This window comes from Chenopodium album, chromosome 27, assembly GCF_948465745.1.
Source record: "Chenopodium album chromosome 27, dcCheAlbu1.1, whole genome shotgun sequence".
In the NCBI taxonomy this organism is placed as follows: domain Eukaryota; kingdom Viridiplantae; phylum Streptophyta; class Magnoliopsida; order Caryophyllales; family Amaranthaceae; genus Chenopodium; species Chenopodium album.
The window spans coordinates 23179457-23197988 of NC_137860.1; the positions used below are offsets into that span (position 1 = coordinate 23179457).

An 18532-nucleotide genomic window follows, 5' to 3' on the forward strand; every position below is an offset into this window, starting at 1 on the left:
TTCGGTTTGGACCTTTTGGGCCAATAGTGTTTCAATCTGGCTTTTTTCTTGGTCTAAGGTTTAACGGAATGCATTCAATCCCTCATTGATTTCGGCTATGGTAAAGGGTACTTGGTGCCCAGACATGGTGTTTGTATTGGTTTTTTGGCGAATTGGTAGGTTAATTGATTATCAGCCCCACGATGGGCGCCAAATTGTTTAGGCAAATCTCAACAAGGACATATGAGAATCTGCTAGGTTTGAGGGGTAATAACAATCATACTACCAAAAGCATACAAATCTATTATGAACGATTGATAAAGCAATAGATAAACAATAAATGAGCAATAAGTAAACGATAAGAATTCAACTATGTAAAGAGACTAAGTTCAAAAGTACAATACTGAGCAAGGACAAGCCTCCTTCTTCAGTAGGAATGAAGCTCCGTAGATAAAAGTAGAGTAATTCTATTATATTTAGAGTATGCCTGTGTACATGAGAGCTGAAAATGTCTAATTATACTTATTTATACCTAGGGATCTCTAGGGTTTACAAATATCTTCTGGATATATTCAAAATAAAGAAGATCTTCTTGATTTATCTTCTTCCCTGTTCTGTAGGTGTATCTTTGGCAAGTATCCTCTTGATTGATATGAATGATGCTGCTTTCCTTGTTTACTCTAATCAAGCCGTTTTGCCTATTCTTGCTGAACCATTGGTCTTGGATTGATGCCCTAAATGTAATGGGTCGTATGATAATACGGGCCCAACAGTATGATCTTCCTTGGTTTTTTACTATGCAGAATATCGAGTCAAGTCTTCCTTTTCTTGTGACTCTTAATCCACCTCATCACCCGGAAAATATGTTGCTGAAATGGACAACTGGTCATCCTGTACCCTCTGTCGCGACAACAAAGGCTTCCCTTGACCTTGGTAATATTCAAGGAACAAGAGGAATATGGTTTTGTGGAGCATATCAAGGTTGGTGAGGCCTCGAAAAATTCTTACAGTAGTCTAGACCGGAAAATGTTGTATATATTTCAAATCAATTGCGCTTATTACTGGGGGCACCCCAGTTTCTCTTCTTGAGAAACAAGTTTGTATCTCTAATGGCATTTCTGAAATTTTTTTGCATTGGAAATTGATAAATAATAATATTTTAATGCGTAAATTTGCTGACTATAATATTTCTAAAATAGCTTATGTGTACCGTTAGTCACGGCGTTAAGTGTCGAATTCAACAACAATGAAAGGCCTTTTCCAGATCTAAGTTCTCTGTTACAACGTAGCTGTCTTTAAATCAACACTACAAACCTTCCTCGTCGGCGGCATATTTGCTCAAACAACACCACGGTCAGCAGCCTAACAATACAATCATGCTATTCTTCTTCTTCCTCTTTTTCTCAACCAAGCTCCATTAATGGAGCTCGAGCTTTCATCCTCACGCATCTACCACCAACACCGCCATTTTCGGCGGCGAAGCCGCCGAATTAAACGAAAACCCTAATATAAAGGAGAGAAAAAAAGGGGCAAGATCAACCCCTAAGGGTAAGGGTATCATCTTCCTCCATTGAAGTAGCCTTTGAGCTTTTGAAACTCCATTGAAGATGCCCTTCAAATGGGCAGGAGTAAATGAGACTATGGGCAGCTGTAAATGAGTGAAGGAGGGTAGCATACTCCGTCAACTTTCTGTTAAGTTGAAATTAGACAAATTTTCAAAAAGACGCTTTTACCCTTAATTTTCTAGGCGAAAGTACAAAATTAACCCCATGAGATACATAATTGGTTTCTCAAGAAGAGAAACTGGGAATTACCCCTTATTACTTCTTTCTCTTTATTTCAGGCTATGGCTTCCATGATGATGGGTTGAAGGTATATTTCTCCTTTACTTTTTGACATAAATTTGTACTGCATGATATTAAATTTGATGCAGGGTTAAGGTTGTGAACACCTTACTCTCTCCAAGACGAGGCAGATCCCATTAGAGTGGATAACATTGGTGTAGGAATTAAATATGGCAATAAGCTCTATTAATTGATTATTTGATTTATTATATTGATTCACCAATGTGGGCGTTATATTCTTGTGGATAGTGCTCCTATAATGTGTATAATTTGTACTATTGTAGTGTATATTTTAGGAATATTTGATTTGTTTCGTGCATAATTTGTGCTGTCTTGTAAAAATGATATATTTAATTGTTAGGTTTTTTGTGGTTAAATGATCAAAATGTATCAAGTTATTAAGTTGAAGCCAAGACTAAGAAGTACTCCGTAAAAGGTAGAAGAAATAATGGACGAAGAGAATGCTGAAAAGAATAGGAAATAAAAATTAGAGATGATGATCCACTATTTATTGTGTATAAGAATGTCAATATAAAAGTACTTCACTATGGTGTTATCAACCGTCTTACGACGTGACATTCGAAGTGTTTTGATAATAAGAAATCAAGCTAAAAAATTTTTCTTATATTTTCAGCGATGATAATCTAAGCCCTAATAATAGGGGTGAAAGATCTTGTAAATGTCTTTGAAAATTTTGTAACTCAGATTTTCGAAAAATGAAAATCAAATCGACTACAAAGAGTGAAAAAAGTTATAAGCATCTTAGGGGTTTTGTTAAAGAACAATGATGTAACATCTTAGGGTTTTGATAAGGAAAATTTGTCAGGAAAAATCTTTTAAAGTGACCTTTTTGTTCAGAAAAACCTTTAAAAATTTTTTTTGCCCACAGCAGCTTGTTTTAAATTTTTTTATTCAAGACAGCCAACACCCACTTTCCGGCGTTGACTGAACATTTCCTGGCATTGACCACGTGTTTTCCCACATGTGCCACGCACATGACTCCTAATTTCCTAATGACACCCCATTTTTCCTAATTTCACACCCTTTTCCCTCCAATCAAACACTCTCTCCTTCTCTCTCTCTCTCCTTCTCTTTATTCTATTTCATCTCTTTCTCTGCTCCGAGCTCTCAAATTCTCACCCCATTGCTGGTGTGCAGCCAATTCGAAGCAATAGAAGGCTTTCCCACCAATTTTCGACTAGAGGTAAGTGTTTAATTTGTCTATCTATGAGTTTTTCGATTCTTGATTGAAATATAGGGTTTTTTCCCCTCTTTAAATTTTCTCAATTGGGGCAGCAAATATGGATTGAGGAGGTGTTATGAGGTGTAATTGTGGTTTTCCTTTTGCGAAGAGGACTTCATGGACCCATGATAATCATAGGAGGAAATTCATTGCATGCAAATTTTATGACCATGAAACTGAGTAGAGAGGTTGTGACAAATTCGAATGGGTTGATGAGGGTATTCGATAGCAGAGGAAAAAACTGTAGCTTCATCTCCTCATTAATGATGTCGCAGCCATGGCAGAGAAGATTAATGGCCTTGATGTGTTCACAGAGAGATTAAAGAGAAGGAGAGAGAGAGAGTAGGAGAGAGAGTGTTTAATTGGAGGGAAAAGGGTGTGAAATTAGGAAAAATGGGGTGTCATTAGGAAATTAGGAGTCATGTGCATGGCACATGGGGGAAACAAGTGGTCAACGCCGGAAAATGTTCAGTCAACGTTGGAAAACGGGTGTTGGCTGTCTTGAACAAAAAAAAATTTTAAACAGGTTTCTCTGGGCAAAAAAAAATTTAAAAGGTTTTTTTTGAACAAAAAGGTCACTTTAAAAGGTTTTTCCTGACAAATGTTCCTTTTTATAAAGAACAATCACCCACTATTGCTGCCTGAAGTCTCAAATCAAAGTACATCAAGTCATAGAGCACTAAAAGCAAGATATATAGAAGAACAACCTATCATTCAAAAAACAACTCATGTTTAGGCTAACTAATGACATTTAGCTTGGGTACAATTAGATAGTTTAACATCTAGAGTCTCTAGGTCAGTCCCTAATTACATACAACTAATACAACCCATACATATAACAAAAACAAAATGAAAGAGAGAAAAATGGAAGCTTATCATGCATGAGAAATCAATGTTGTCTTTTGATAATGGTGCTTAGCTGATATTTGTTTGATTAAAAAATGAAATTCAAGCAGCAGTTGATTCTGTTTACCATGTGTACAAGGCGATTAATCTAAGTAAACATGGATGGTAAAGCTGTCCGGAATGATATTTCGTGCTTCCTGAAGAAGTTATCCGATGTCAACCTTGGGATATTGTTGTAGAAGATACAAGTCGGTTGCAAAATTGCTAATTAGCAATATACTATCTCTGTGTGTTTCTGTATTGCACGACATATGCACAGAAGCATGTCCTGGGTGAAAAAGAGGCATCATTCTAGTTAAGTATATGTCCCCAAACTTTCCTTTAAATTTAAAAATATGCTCTCGACTTTTAGTCTAGTACCTGATTTTGCTTTTATCACCTCTCATTCACAACACTAACACCTAATGTAGATATAGTGATTTTCAAGAACCTATCTCTCCCATTCTCTCCTCTTTGTCAGGGTAATGGAAGGAAGGTGAAGAATCCAATATTTTATAGTGACTTTGATGTTTATAGGGAGAGAAAATATCTCCAACTAAGGGATACAGGGATGAAAGTTCAGATTTGGCATGTATAACAAACAGTCCTTACTATTGAAATTAGAAAGACACTACACACCTGAACATCAGAAAAATGACTCGAGTGAGTCCCAAATTCTCAAAATGGTATTGAAATGAAATGCCTGAGTCAATAACGTAATCCATCTGAATGCATAAATTGAGGATTTACCTGCACAATCAAAAGCTAGAATAATTCAGTCTAAAACATCATGTTGGTTACTCGACACAAACACGCCAAAAATTGGATAGAATTAAAGCTTGGGATCTCCTCATAATTACACCGAAAACAAATTCTTACAGCTTCAATATTACTTTTGTTATCCATCAGAATGATTCTGGTAATGGCTAATGTCCTTAATGGAGGATTTGGTATTCCTTCACATACAGGTTCTATTGTAGCTCTTTATGCCCCCAATACCAAAATGAGGTAAGCTGGATCTATAAAATAGAATAAACCTAAATCTATAGAATCACTAGGTTACAAATAAGATATTAAGATCTTGTGTGCCACTACACCATGCCAGCATTATTTAAAATTAAAGACATTAAGTTGACACTTTATTCTCATTGATCATACAAATTTGCAGCATTACTGACAAAGTGTCAACAATCACACAGCAGCAGGTTCTCCGCCAAATCTCAGCTGAGGGACAGGATCATATGAACCAGAGTAAAGTAGTAAACACATTTAATTTCTTGCATATATAAATCCACACTACACAACATTCAAACATAAAACGGACTCAGGGACCCAAGATTAACCAGAAGCAAAACAATTCTGAAATTAATCCAGCCATCTATATTAAACAATTCCAGAAACATTAGATAAGAAATAATAAAAACTGTCTTGACTAAGTTAGCAATAGAACGATGCACATATGATGGTAAGTCTTTTCCATAGAAGCAATGAAGTAACTCAATGTCCTTTTACTGAAGCCAGGGAACTCAAAGTTCATCAAGTTTCTCCTCTTTCTTATTTCACATACTGACAACTGAGTGAATGTATGTCTGTGTGCGTGCGCACTCGTGTGTGTATGTTCATGCATATTTTAGGAATGAAGATAGCAAGAAGAGGGAAGACAGTATAAATTACAAGACAAAAGTAGTGTGGCCTGGAATACGACACTCCAAATTGCAACAGGCTTAAAATGAACTCCTGAGTAAGATAACCTGTTTTTGCCAATACTTCAATCATCTTGTTGTGAGTATCAGATGTCTGCAACAAAAAGGTTCAGAATTGAATAAAGAATTGTAATAACAAACTCAAGAATGTTAAGGAAGGAAAATGCCCAAGCATCATTTGAGTCCTTTTGGAGCCATTGGAGGCATGCATATAGATTATTTAGACAAAATTCAGGCAAAAAGTGCTATTATTTTAATATTAAACCATCCACCTTGTCTCATAGAAGGTTTGACATGGCGGGGAAAGGAGCCAAGCATGTGCTTGATATTTATCACGATCATGCAGATGCAGTCAAGCTTTGAATGTTACCCTGTAAACAAAGGGAAGCACTTCATTACCAACCAGAAATTGCATCCAAAAGATCATATTTTTGGAGCTCAGAGAACTCAATAATAATAATAAAAAAAAAAATACTAAATAAAAAAGGGAAGGGTTTCTGAAGCACAGAAAAGACAATTTGTCACATGATGTTGAGAAGAGCATCACAGCATGTAGTAAGGAATCAGATTATCGTAACACCAAAAGGTATACATACCTTTTTGGTACTCCAACTCATTTATGATTTCCAACCAACCAAAATGATTTATTAGGAGACATAGTTAATCAAATGATGGAAGCTTATCTATGAGACTATGAATAAGCCATGTAATTTTGTGTCAACATAGATATATGGTCTTATAATCTCCCTCTACCCTTTTTGTTCAACTATTCCCTCATCCGCTCTCTCTTCCTTACTCCCTTTTCTCCTTTATTTTTTATTATTATTTATTTAATCCTACCTCTTATTAATCTTATATGGTCATATGTAATTGAGAAATTTTCTTTTTAATAGTTAATTTTTTTTGTCATGTCATTAAAAAGATATTTTATTCAATAAAGATCTCCTACAAGAGCGTTAATCTTCATGTCTACTCTCCGACTTCTATCCCTTATCTTTGTTTATCATCTTAACCTTTTCCTAGTCACTTTTTTTATCCCTCTTCATCATCTCCTTCTCATTCTCTCCCTTTCCCCTCTCTCTTTATTCTTCTTTCCATATCTCTTTTCTTTAATGGTTTCAACATTTTTAGTAAGCTTAGTCCTACTTGCTCCATCCTATCAAGGTCTTATATCTTCACTCTCAAATTCTCTCTCCCTCCCCCTTCCTTTGCATTTATTTATTCCCTCCCTTTGACTTAAGTCTAGTCTTACTTGCTCCACTCCCTCTATCTCTCTTATACTCACTTGCATACTTTTTCCTTTCCCTTCCTCTCTCTATCTCTCTCATCTTAACTTTCATAATTTTTCTCTCACCCCTTCTTTGCATAAAGTCATAAACTCATTTCTTTATGAAGCACTCCCTCCCCAAGTCACCAACAAAAGAGCAAAAAAGCAATAAATCCAAAGAAAAAATCAGAACTTAAAGGGTAGATTTAAGGTGGCTTAGAATCAGAATTTCATAGGTCATTTATCTTCACTTTCAAATTGAGATTACAAATATATATATTGAGGTTACAAACGAACATAGCAAGCATGATTCAGGGTAGATTTTAGGTCGATAAGAATCGAGTTTCTTTTCACAAAATTATTGCAAAATTTGAATGAGATAACCTACTACCACAGTACCACATAGCTTAATGCACTGAACATAAAGAGGAAACCCACATTAAGCTATCCAATAGATAGTAATAGATACAAACGATCTAATATAAAATAAAAGAGAAAGGATCCCAGACATAGGCTTAGTTTCATAACGAGTTCCTCATTTAGTAAACACAAAGCAGAAGTATTCCTAAATCAATAATCTACTAACCAAGAAAGGTGCAGTGAGGAATATAAATCAGTAAGTGCTTTATACTGGAAGTTTTTTTACTGCTAGTGAAGAAATTCAATCACGAATCTTGTTCTTTATTAATTTTACTCATATATTTATTTTTACTTCAAACTATTTCAGGCTTTTCTAAAATAACTGATTGTATCAAATTCTTCAATATGTAATGTAAATAGTACAAAGTACATCACATTCCATAAAAAGATGTGTCATCAAAGAGATTTGGCAAAGTCTTGTGCGACATTCTCACAAATCTAATTGTAAGGCAGAGGAGACACTTTTTAATTTTAGGGATGAATTCTTACTTTCTCGAGGTGTGATTTTTGTTAGCACTTTTAGTTTTATTCTTTCTCAGATTCAATTTTGGTCTGCACTATCATAATTTGGAACATGCTACCATTTCAGTGGAAAAGATACATTACTGCCAAGTTTAGAGGAAGCTGAAATGCTCAGTCATGTGCTGTCAAATTGTGATATTCGAAGGGTTAAGGACAATCGGCCATTTCTTATTCTTGGTAGGATGAAAGTTCTCTTTTACTCCTTCACAGTCACACTATCTCACAAGGGCAGGAGAAACAAAACGGATATATACAAGGCTATTGAAAAAGACAATTAAAGTTATAAAAGAGGCAAGATTAATTAATTAGCAATATGCAGAACACTTTATACTGATAAATAAGATAAATATATATCTAAACTTCTATCAACAGAGATTATTATGCTAGCTTCATGTAGATTAATAATGTGAATCATTTTCAAGCTCAAGCAATCATAAATTTTCACCTTTCCCGGATATATGTGGAGTTGTGGACTGCCGAAATCCATCCAACGAAATTTCTCGCGTTTGGGTGCTGTTTATATAGATTTTCACCTTTTCCAGCTATATTCACTTTGCAGCCTCTCCAGATCCACCCAACAGACATTCCTACAGGTGTTCGGATTTTATTTGTTTAATTTTCACCTTTTCCAGCTATCTGCAGTCCTTCCAACAAAATTTCTACATGTTTGGGAGCCGTTTTGATAGCGCTTGAACAAAGTTGCATGAACAGCCAACCTCTTGCTGTCAATTATCCTACCAATAATCACTGCAAGAACATTCACCATTTTTGAAATGATGAAACCTACTAGTATCACGCACTATAATATCCCTGTCCTTTATCCTAGATATGTACTTGATAGCCACGTGACAATCATCACAAACACGCAGATTCTTCATCACCCTTATAGGAAAACCAGGCGGAGTGATCATTAGAGCAAATGCAATGGCCAACTTCTCACTATGCTGAGCCAAATTTTGCTCCTTTGCTTCTGTATCAATGTCTTGCAAAACAGATCCAGTATCTGGAACATACCCACATTTCTTTATATCTGACATTAGTTCTTTTAGATATAAATAAATCTCTATGGACCGAGGATGGTACTTTGCTCCCATGGTGAATTGGTGTACTTCATTCTTGAACTCAAACCAACTAACACCCGGTTCCTTCTTAATCTGTCTATCCCTCATGGCTTTTCTGACAGTAGAAACATCATCCCACCTCTTTGCAGAGGCGTGGATGTTCGCAAGCAAAACATAGGAAGCGGAATCCAGAGGATCAAGTTTGAGGACCTCTTCAGCGATCCTCTTAGCCATTTCAGTATTTTTATGGGTTTTACAGGCAGATAACAAAGTTTTCCATATAACAGCATCTGCTTTAGTGGGCATTGATCTGATCATATCTTCTGCTTGCAAGAGACAACCAGAACGCCCAAGTAGATCAACAGCACAGGTGTAATGCTCTAACTTAGGTTTTAATCCATATTTCTTTACCATTAGGTCAAGATATTCAAGTCCTTCATCCTTCAGTCCACAATGACTACAAGCATATAACAGGCTCAAGAAAGTAACATCGTTTGCCTCCAGTCCTTCTCGTTCCATCTGCTTGAAAAGCTCAATGGCTTCTCCTCCTTTGCCATGGAACCCATAAGCAGAGATCATTGAGCTCCACAGGATAACATCTGCATCTTTACACTGCATGAAAGCTTTGATCGACTCTTCTAAGCATCCACATCTAGAATACATGCTTATCAATGAACTAATTAGAGGAACTACAGAAGTAACCCCACGCTTTATCACCTCAGCATGTATTTGAAGGCCTTGTCCCAGGGTCCCCAGTTCAGAACATGAACTAAGGACACTAACAAATGTAATTCTATCGGGTTGAAATCCCGCCTTTTTCATTATATTATACTGTTGTAAAGCACCCTCAGGGCACCCATTTTGTGCTCTTCCGGCAATAAGAGTATTACAAGCAATCACATTATGAATAGGCATCCCTTGAATTACTCTCTCCCCTTCCTCCAAACTCCTACACCTCATATACATATTCGCCAATGCACTGCCAATAACCAAGCTCAGACCATGACCACTCTTGATGGCATAAACATGAACCTCCCTCCCACAAAACAAAGCTCGCAAACCAGCACATCCTCGAAGCACACTACCCAATGTAAACTCATCCGGCAAAAATCCCAACAAATGCATCCTCGAAAACAAACCCAACCCCTCCTCATTACGTTTATACTGTATCATCCCCGAGACCATCGCATTCCAAGTCGCAACATTTCGTTCAGGCATTTCATCAAACACCTTTTGTGCACTCTCAAAATCACCACTTTGCAAAAACCCATTTATCAAAATGTTACTAGACATCACATTCTTCCTATACATCACATTGTACAGCACTAAAACAGTCTCCAATTCCCCAAGTTTTCCATACATATTCAACAATTGATTATTAACGAATTTGTCTAAATAACACCCAGAAGTAATTGTAATAGCATGAAGCTGTTTTCCCCATAAAATCGATTTATTGGAAATACAACCATAAATTAAATGAGAAAAGAGATTTGGGTCTGACCATATTTCAGATTTGAAGCTCTCAAATGCTTCTTTTATGCGTCCCTTGTAGCAGAGATTGGTTAGCACGTTAATCGAGGAGGTGTTCAATGGTTGAGTAGAGTATGAAGAAGATGAAGAAGAACAAGTGTTGAAAGATGTTCTGATAATCTGAGAGAAGCAGCAGATTGAGCGAAGCGATTTGACACCGGACTGCATCATAGCAGAGGAGCATGATAAGTAGCTATGGCAATTAGGCTTTGTGTTGATCCTCCTCTAATAGGTTGAGCTTGAGTCCACAAGGACCCAGCTTAGCGCATATTCTTAGGTGCACACTTATGCACCTAGAAATAGGTGTAACAACAGCACAATATGAACATTACCTTTTCAGAAAGTGAATATAAGCATAAAAAAATATGAATATAAGATTTTCAGAAAGTGAATATAGGCATGAAAATGTGTGATTTTCTGTGGTGACTTTGTGATTAACTTCGATTGGTTAGGTTATACTACCTCCGTCAACATTTAGTTGCAACTTTGGGGCATTATTTGAGAGACATAAAATATTCCAAAGTTGCAACTAAATGTTAACGGAGAATTTTCTTAATTCTAATGAATTGAATTTTATCTGATTTTCTGTATTTTTTTTTATCAGTGAACATAATCATGCAAGATATGAACATATGCATAGTTCCCTTAAATGTGAACATTAACTTTTCAGAAAGTGAACATAGGCATAAAAAATATGAACTTATGCATTTCAGAAAATGAACATAACATTTCAAAATATGAACGTAAGCATTGGTTTTCTTAAAGTGAATATAAGCATTTAAAACGTGAACATATAAGTAAAAAAATATGAACATAAACATTCAAAAAAGACAACATATGCATAAACATATTTAATTAATATTTCATGAACAACACTATATATTTACATTATGAATATTTAAAATTATATATGAACATATAAAATATAATTATGAATATAATGCATTTATTTATGAACATAAAAATTTGAAGTAATAAAAATAATATGATTATGAATCATATGCATTATAAGTATTAAATGTTCTTACGTGTTCATTTTTTATTATTAAATGTTCATTTTTTTCCATGTTCATATATTTTAACTAAATGTTCATATTTTTTTACTAAATGTTCATTTTGTAGAGTGTAGTGTTGATTTTTTTTACGTTGTTGCACCTATCTAAGGTGCACAAGGGTGCACCTTAGACTAATTGACTTAGGGGTAAAAAAGGAATTTGCGTAAAGCTTGGGCCCACACCATTTGCTAATTTAAATCAATATCTATACTAATACTTCCTCCGTTGACTGTTATTTGCAACAAAGGGGGTGTTTGCGGACTCCTAGGCAAAATTTGTTTGTGAGAGTAAAATGAAGAGAGAAAAAGTTGGGTGCATGTGATGAGGAGAGAGATACAGAGAAATGATTACCTAAAAAGGAAAGAAAACATTTATTGCACATAATAGTTAGCATCCATTTATAGTATATGTTGCAAATAATAGTTAACAGAGGAAGTATATTAAAAGGCGTTTATAAAAACGTCTATGCGCCACGTAGCCAATTATCAAACACATTATAATTATGAAAAAGAAATATATATAACTTTAAACCATATGGTTTAATTATTACAAAAAAAAAACACGTATTTATTTCCTACTTCACTCTTTATTCCCTACTTCGTATTCCGCATATTAAAAAGCGTTCCTAAATCTTTTATTACACATATTACTATTTAACCATCTAAGCCAATATCAACTATGTTATTTGTATAGAAAAAAATTCATATAAGTGCAAACCACAAGGTTCAACTAAAAAATAAAAAAAAATAAAAAATAAAAAAAAACTATATTTAAATAATAACTCAATTTTGGTTTGACAATGACAATTGCAGTTTTGAAAAGCCTTCTAAAAAATTTATTGATTGTACGTCTACAACAGTAGCAACTCGGGGCAACGCCCGGGGTCACTCACTAGTTATTAAAACTCAAAGGCAAGGATTGTCATATCGCCATGTGTCATTAGCTTTTTGTTATTAATCCACGTCATATTTTAATTTGCCACATAATCGATTACATGTATAATAAATGTTGAGTATTGAGAAATATAACAAAAATGTATATAATGTTTATAACAAGATTTGATCTGTTTCACCTTATCAAAAGAACCATTACTCAAATACCCAATTTAGTTGAAAATTTTAAAAAGTTTGTCTTTTTCCTAACAAATCAATGGCCTAACTTCATCTACCATCCATTGTTTCTCACACTAAACCCACCCAAAGTCCCAAAATTTTCAATCAAAAATAAATGGAATCTTCATGGTTTAACTAAGGAGAACTCCAACGCATATCAAATGGGCGGTGTTTGTACAATCATGGTCTATATTATAAGGATAGGAGGCCATGGCTATCGTAGTCGAGGATGGGTAGCAGCATGGGGTTCAAATTACGGTACATCACAATGGACCAAGAAGATACATATACTTGCAACCCCCACAAAAAAAAGGTAACCAATCTAATCCTATTAAATATGGTATCCTAAATTAAGTTGGGTATATGAAATCATTTAATTGCCTTGATTGTAAATTAATAATAATTTATTAAATTGAATAATTGAGATGATAATAAGTTAGTTGAATAAGTAATCATAATGAAGTTTGTCACTTTTTTTTTTTTTGACTCAATTGAAGTATTCAAACCATTAAAATAGTACAGTAATTACTAATAGCTGTTGAATTACCTCATTTTATAACTGCTAAATATTTTATGGCTTAATTATGAAATTAATGGCTGAATTAAATATTTGATATTATGGAGTAGTGCTTTGACACTTAACCTTATAAAATAAATCACTTTGCTATTGTGACTATGTGATCAACCTATCATTATAAAATCAAACAATAAAAAAATAAGCGTTTGAAAAATTGAAGAAGAAATACAAACTTTAGCTGTTGTGGTTATGTGGTCAACCTGTTGCCACCTTAAGTGGTGATCGGCAATACCAGATTTGTAACAATGATTGCTCTTAGTAAAATTGTAGCACATAATTTTCTATAATATTGTAAGAAAAATTAAAGAAGGGTACTTTTGAAGTGGCATCACTTTCTTCAGCATCATTTTTGTAAGAAAATCATTTTTATACTGTATATCATTAGTTCCTTAGTATTTTTTTTAATCTATATGTTGTAGATAGATGCTTATCCCTTATAAAAAAAATACATGCTTATTATATCTATAGGACTATAGGTGTACAATTATTATATAGTTGCACGTCTACCTGCCACAATATTCCTAGATTGGTGGTCGGACAAATTGAACGAAGCTGACTCTCTAAAAAGTTCCCCAACGAATTTCTTACTATTATAGATTCAATTCCCGATATCAATGTCAACAACCCAGCTATCATTTACAACTTTCCAAACTTCCTCACCCCATTATTCGTCACCTCATACGTTGACTCCCTCCATGTCGTGCGTGTAGATTCGTTTATACACTACTTATGCTTTCAAGTGATATCAAAGTGGTTTTGGTTCCAAAGAGGACAATACCATGGGGTATACATACACTTCGAGTGTCGTATGTATGAAGCTAACGACTACGACTACATTCCCAGGGGCACTGTTGCAGCACATTGGAAATCCTAGGTGTAGATCGTCCTTCTTTCATACAGCATTTCAAAAGATAGTACGCTAACCTCAAACCTTGGATTTGGGTTATCACTAAATCTTGCGTAAGTAGGAACACGTTGGTCAGAATTTTGGGTCAATAGCCTGGTAGCTATCGAGTTTCTTGTTTCGCACCGCGGGGATGCACTGGAGGTGTTGTTCTCATATGCGATAAAAGATTAATCCCCCGTTTTGCTGACCGTGTTAACAATCTCGACATTTTGAAATCTAAATATTGATTAGATTTCACCAATGTGGAATAAACCTATTGTCTAGTTAAAAGTTTCAATGAGCCCCAATTAGAACTTACTACTTTCATTCAATGCCCCAACCTAAAAATTATACTTACATCAAACAATATCTTTACTACAAAAGTTTTATAAGTCAAGCTACCATATAAGTTTAACTTTTACAAAGTTACACCAATTCCACAAGATCAAACCAAGAATCACATTTGTAAATCGCAATAGTAATATGCAAAATAAGCAAAACTATGATGGGGCTTATTCCCAAAGAAAAACCACAAGTTCCATCACTCGACATTACACATACGCCGAGAAAGGAAAAGCAAAGGTGAAAGACTTTAAAATTTGCAAAAAAACTAGATGAACCTAGTGAAAGAGATGTATGTGAAGGATTCCATTGGCGCCATAGCTCTTGAAAAGAGATCAAAGAGTCGCATCCTCCCATTTCAGCTAGCCGTTAAGAGTGGTAAGGGTTTGGGAGCTATACACGGGTTACGGTTTCATCCGGACTACCCTTACTTCATACTACTTGAACTTGGACCACCAAGGGATTTCAAAAAGGATGCCTACTGCTTATTGTTTTACCTTTTGGATGTACATAACTTGGCTTTTATTTTTTACGTGGTGAAGTTGAACAAAAGACTGATAAAATACATGCTAAACAAGTGTGCGTACAAATGGCTTGCAATATTCTTTTCCATGTATAAGCCGTTAGAAGCTTGGTGGGAGGATGTTGATGAGCAACTTGAGAATGTGCCTGAATCGGGGAAATAGGGTGTTATTATTTTGGAGCACAAGTCCTCCGGAAAAAAATGAAATAGGTCTTCTTATTGCCAAGAATATCAGCATCCCATGTGAATGGGTCAATTTCTCACATGAAAATTTGAGAATGGAGTCTGAGTTCCGGCATGATGACGACAAATTCCTTAAATTCAAAAACATGATGATAGAGGCTAACAGGTTAGATGCTATGGACTTTTTTGGGATATGGATTTCAGTAGTGACTCCTCGTACATCACGATAGATACGGATGGTTGTGAAGAAAAACTTGTAGCTCATCCCACAATACTTGCAAGTTGCCTGCCTTCTAGAAGGTAAATCTTCTCTAACAAAGTGCTCCCAAACTTCAGACCGCTCTTTCATCCTCTTTCTTTTTGCTCCCTTTTCTTTTTTCTTACTACAGACTTAGTCAGTCTCATGTTCGAATTTAGACTGGTCAGAAACAACACCCAGATTGGTTGCCATTGGCCTAAAACATAAAAAAAAAAAATAAAAAAAAAAAAAAAAAAAAAAAAAAAAGTAGTAGTGAGCAATTAAACAGACTAGCAGACTATCAGCAATTGCAGTAGCAGACTAGCAGCAAACCAGAGCCGACTAGCAGCAATAGTGAGCAAAACAGTAGCGTAATCGCATTCAAAAATTGTTCGTGAAAATAATTCAGAAATTGTTCCAAAATCAGTAATTGTAGTCGTTAATTCAATTTCTTAACCTAATCTATACGTTCATAAGTATTTTTCATCAATTCATGAAGTATAATCGCACTATCAACATGAACATGAAGCCTAATTGTATGAACATCAAGCATAATCGCAAGTGTAATATGTAAATCAAGCATAATTGCATGAACATCAAACATTAATGCATAATCGCAATTCGCAAGCTAAGTATAATCGCAATTGATATGCAAAGATTAAAACTTAAATTAAAAGCATACCTTAACAAGAGTAGTAGTTGAGAGTGAGATGCTGGACGGTGGACGCTGATCGGAGCCGGTGGACGGTGGCCAACTGGTCGGAGGAGAGGACAGTGAGTAGGAGAAGAGGAGAGTAAGAAAGAGAGGCTAAGAACTTCTAATGTTAGATTGGGGTTTTTTTTCCTTTTATATACCAAGGGTAAAATCACTGTGGGCTAGGGTTTATTTGGGGTTGGGCCTAAATTTTGGTTTGGTATGGTTTTTTCGGTTTTTCATTTTCTCTAACCGAAATCAAATTGAAACCGAAACACTTCCCAAAAAAACCAAACCAAATTTCTTTTTGGTTTGGTTTTCGGTTTGGTTTGGTTATAAACCGAGTTTATTACACCCCTAGCTATGACGGCCCGACAAGTCATTCACTTAAAAGGACCCTCCCTGCAGCGCACCCTTCCTTTAATTATTTGGTAAAAAAAATACTCTCAAACATTATATAACATACCCTCCAATAATTACTTCTGTAGCCTACTGAGGAGTCATTGAACTGCTCGAACACTTTGACTAACTACATTACAATCACACACACACACACACACACACAAAAAATCCTTAATTTAACTCACATTCTAGAGTAGTTTACTCACAAATCTAACTACAAGATTTCCTAATTTATAGGACATAACACACCACCACAAACAAGTTCGTATTAAGTTCTAACATGTTTAGATTTACGCAAATGTCAAAATCTCAGAGCAATAAACAACCATACATAAGATGATATCATAATAATATCAACAAGCCATAAGATGGTATCAGCTAAATACCAATTTCTTAACTACGTATCAAAATTCCAGTCACCACCAATCCACACCAATTTCATAACACAACATCAATACCATTCCCACTAATTCTACACCAACAAATTATTAGAAAATACAACATCAATATAACATCAATAACTCTCCCTACAATTCTAAACCATACAAATTATTAGATAATTGGGACATCCCCATAAACCCCCAATTCACCCCCATAAATCCACAATTCACATGGCAATTACTAAGAAGAGTTACCGCTTTACAATTATACAAACACATAATTTGTCCATCACAACATTACAAATCCTACTGAAACCTAAATAAACAAACTAACATCGAAATTTGACAAATAACCCTAATTATCCAATTAAACGATTTTTTTCCCTAAAGATATAAACAATATATTAAAACCCAAAACACTTAATTGAATTGGAGACCTTGAACGAAATTCAACAAATAAATTGCAAGATTATCAATATTCACTAATACGACTAAAAACTTATGGAACAAAATTTACTCTACAAAATATGTCACTTCAAGTGAAACACGAAACCCGAAAACTTACATTAGTTGAAATACGTTACTCTGGAAACTTCGCGCGATGGCTTCTGGCAACGACGATGAACAATGTTCGGCAAATTCGAGCTCCAAATACCCTTGCTTGAACTTGGTCCCAATTTTTAGGGTCCCAATTTGCTACCCTTAAAAAATTTTGGGAAATGAAATTGCTTTCTCTTTCCTCCTCTCCCGCCTCAATACCATAAGCAGCCGTCTGGTTGGGGGTAATCAACAAAGGGAAAGGGAATCAACTATCATGAATCCCTTTGTTGATGTTTCATAGGCAAATTCAATCATTCCTTTTAACCCTCCCATGCATTACCCCATTTCCCTCTATTTTCATTCCCCTCGCCAAGGGAATCATCATAAACCCCAAATTCCTCTTCACCCAACTACCTAGACCAACTATTTAACTACCTTGACCACCCTTGAAACACCAACTGCCCATCGACACCACCGCCCAATCACCGACACCACCGCCCAACCACCATCAGAACCACCGACACCACCGCCCAACCACCATCAGAACCACCGACACCACCGCCCAACCACCACCAGAACCATCGACACACTGATGCTATCACCCAACCACCACCAAAACTACCTAAAATAACCACCCAACCACCACCGAAACCACCCAGATGCACCAGAAAACAATTCATCTTCCCCGAAACTACCCAATTCCACTCGAAATAATCGTCACCCACCACATTCACCACCCATTACTCACAAAATCACCACAACCACCACGAAAACACCCAATAAACCCTAATCATCATAATTAAAAAAAGCCCCATAACCACCCCATAAACAACCCCCAAACATCCAAAAGAAATACATAACACTCTATTAACAAACGAACAACCTATTAGATCAACCAAAAGAATTTACTTAAAGAAGAGAGAGAAGAGGGTGGACATTGACATATAGCAATGGAGTCGGTGCGGCGGTAGACGAGGAAGGGGCTGTGTTTTTGCAGGTGGAAGAGAGTATGTTGCCGCCAGGGAGGGGTACGACGGATGCCGACAAAGGGGAGTAGGGGAGCTCGGCGCCACTGGAGGGGAGGGGGGCTGTAGTTGGTTGTGTAGTTGGTACATCAAAATTGATTCCATTCTTTTGAAGTAAAAC

General features: G+C 35.7%; 1 pseudogene across 2 annotated transcripts; it reads right to left on the bottom strand.

Moving 5' to 3' along the window:
• Positions 1 to 3827: 3827 nt before the first annotated feature.
• Positions 3828 to 10649, bottom strand: LOC145620676 (pentatricopeptide repeat-containing protein At2g41080 pseudogene; annotated as a pseudogene). Of its 2 annotated transcripts, none has more exons than XR_014108282.1 (5): positions 8309 to 10649; positions 5927 to 6025; positions 5703 to 5748; positions 4591 to 4701; positions 3828 to 4240 (listed from the first exon to the last, which is right to left on the bottom strand). The product of XR_014108282.1 is annotated as a pentatricopeptide repeat-containing protein At2g41080 pseudogene, transcript variant X2 (transcript). The 2 variants fall into 2 exon arrangements; XR_014108281.1 differs by having other exon boundaries at positions 5626 to 5748.
• Positions 10650 to 18532: the final 7883 nt, after the last annotated feature.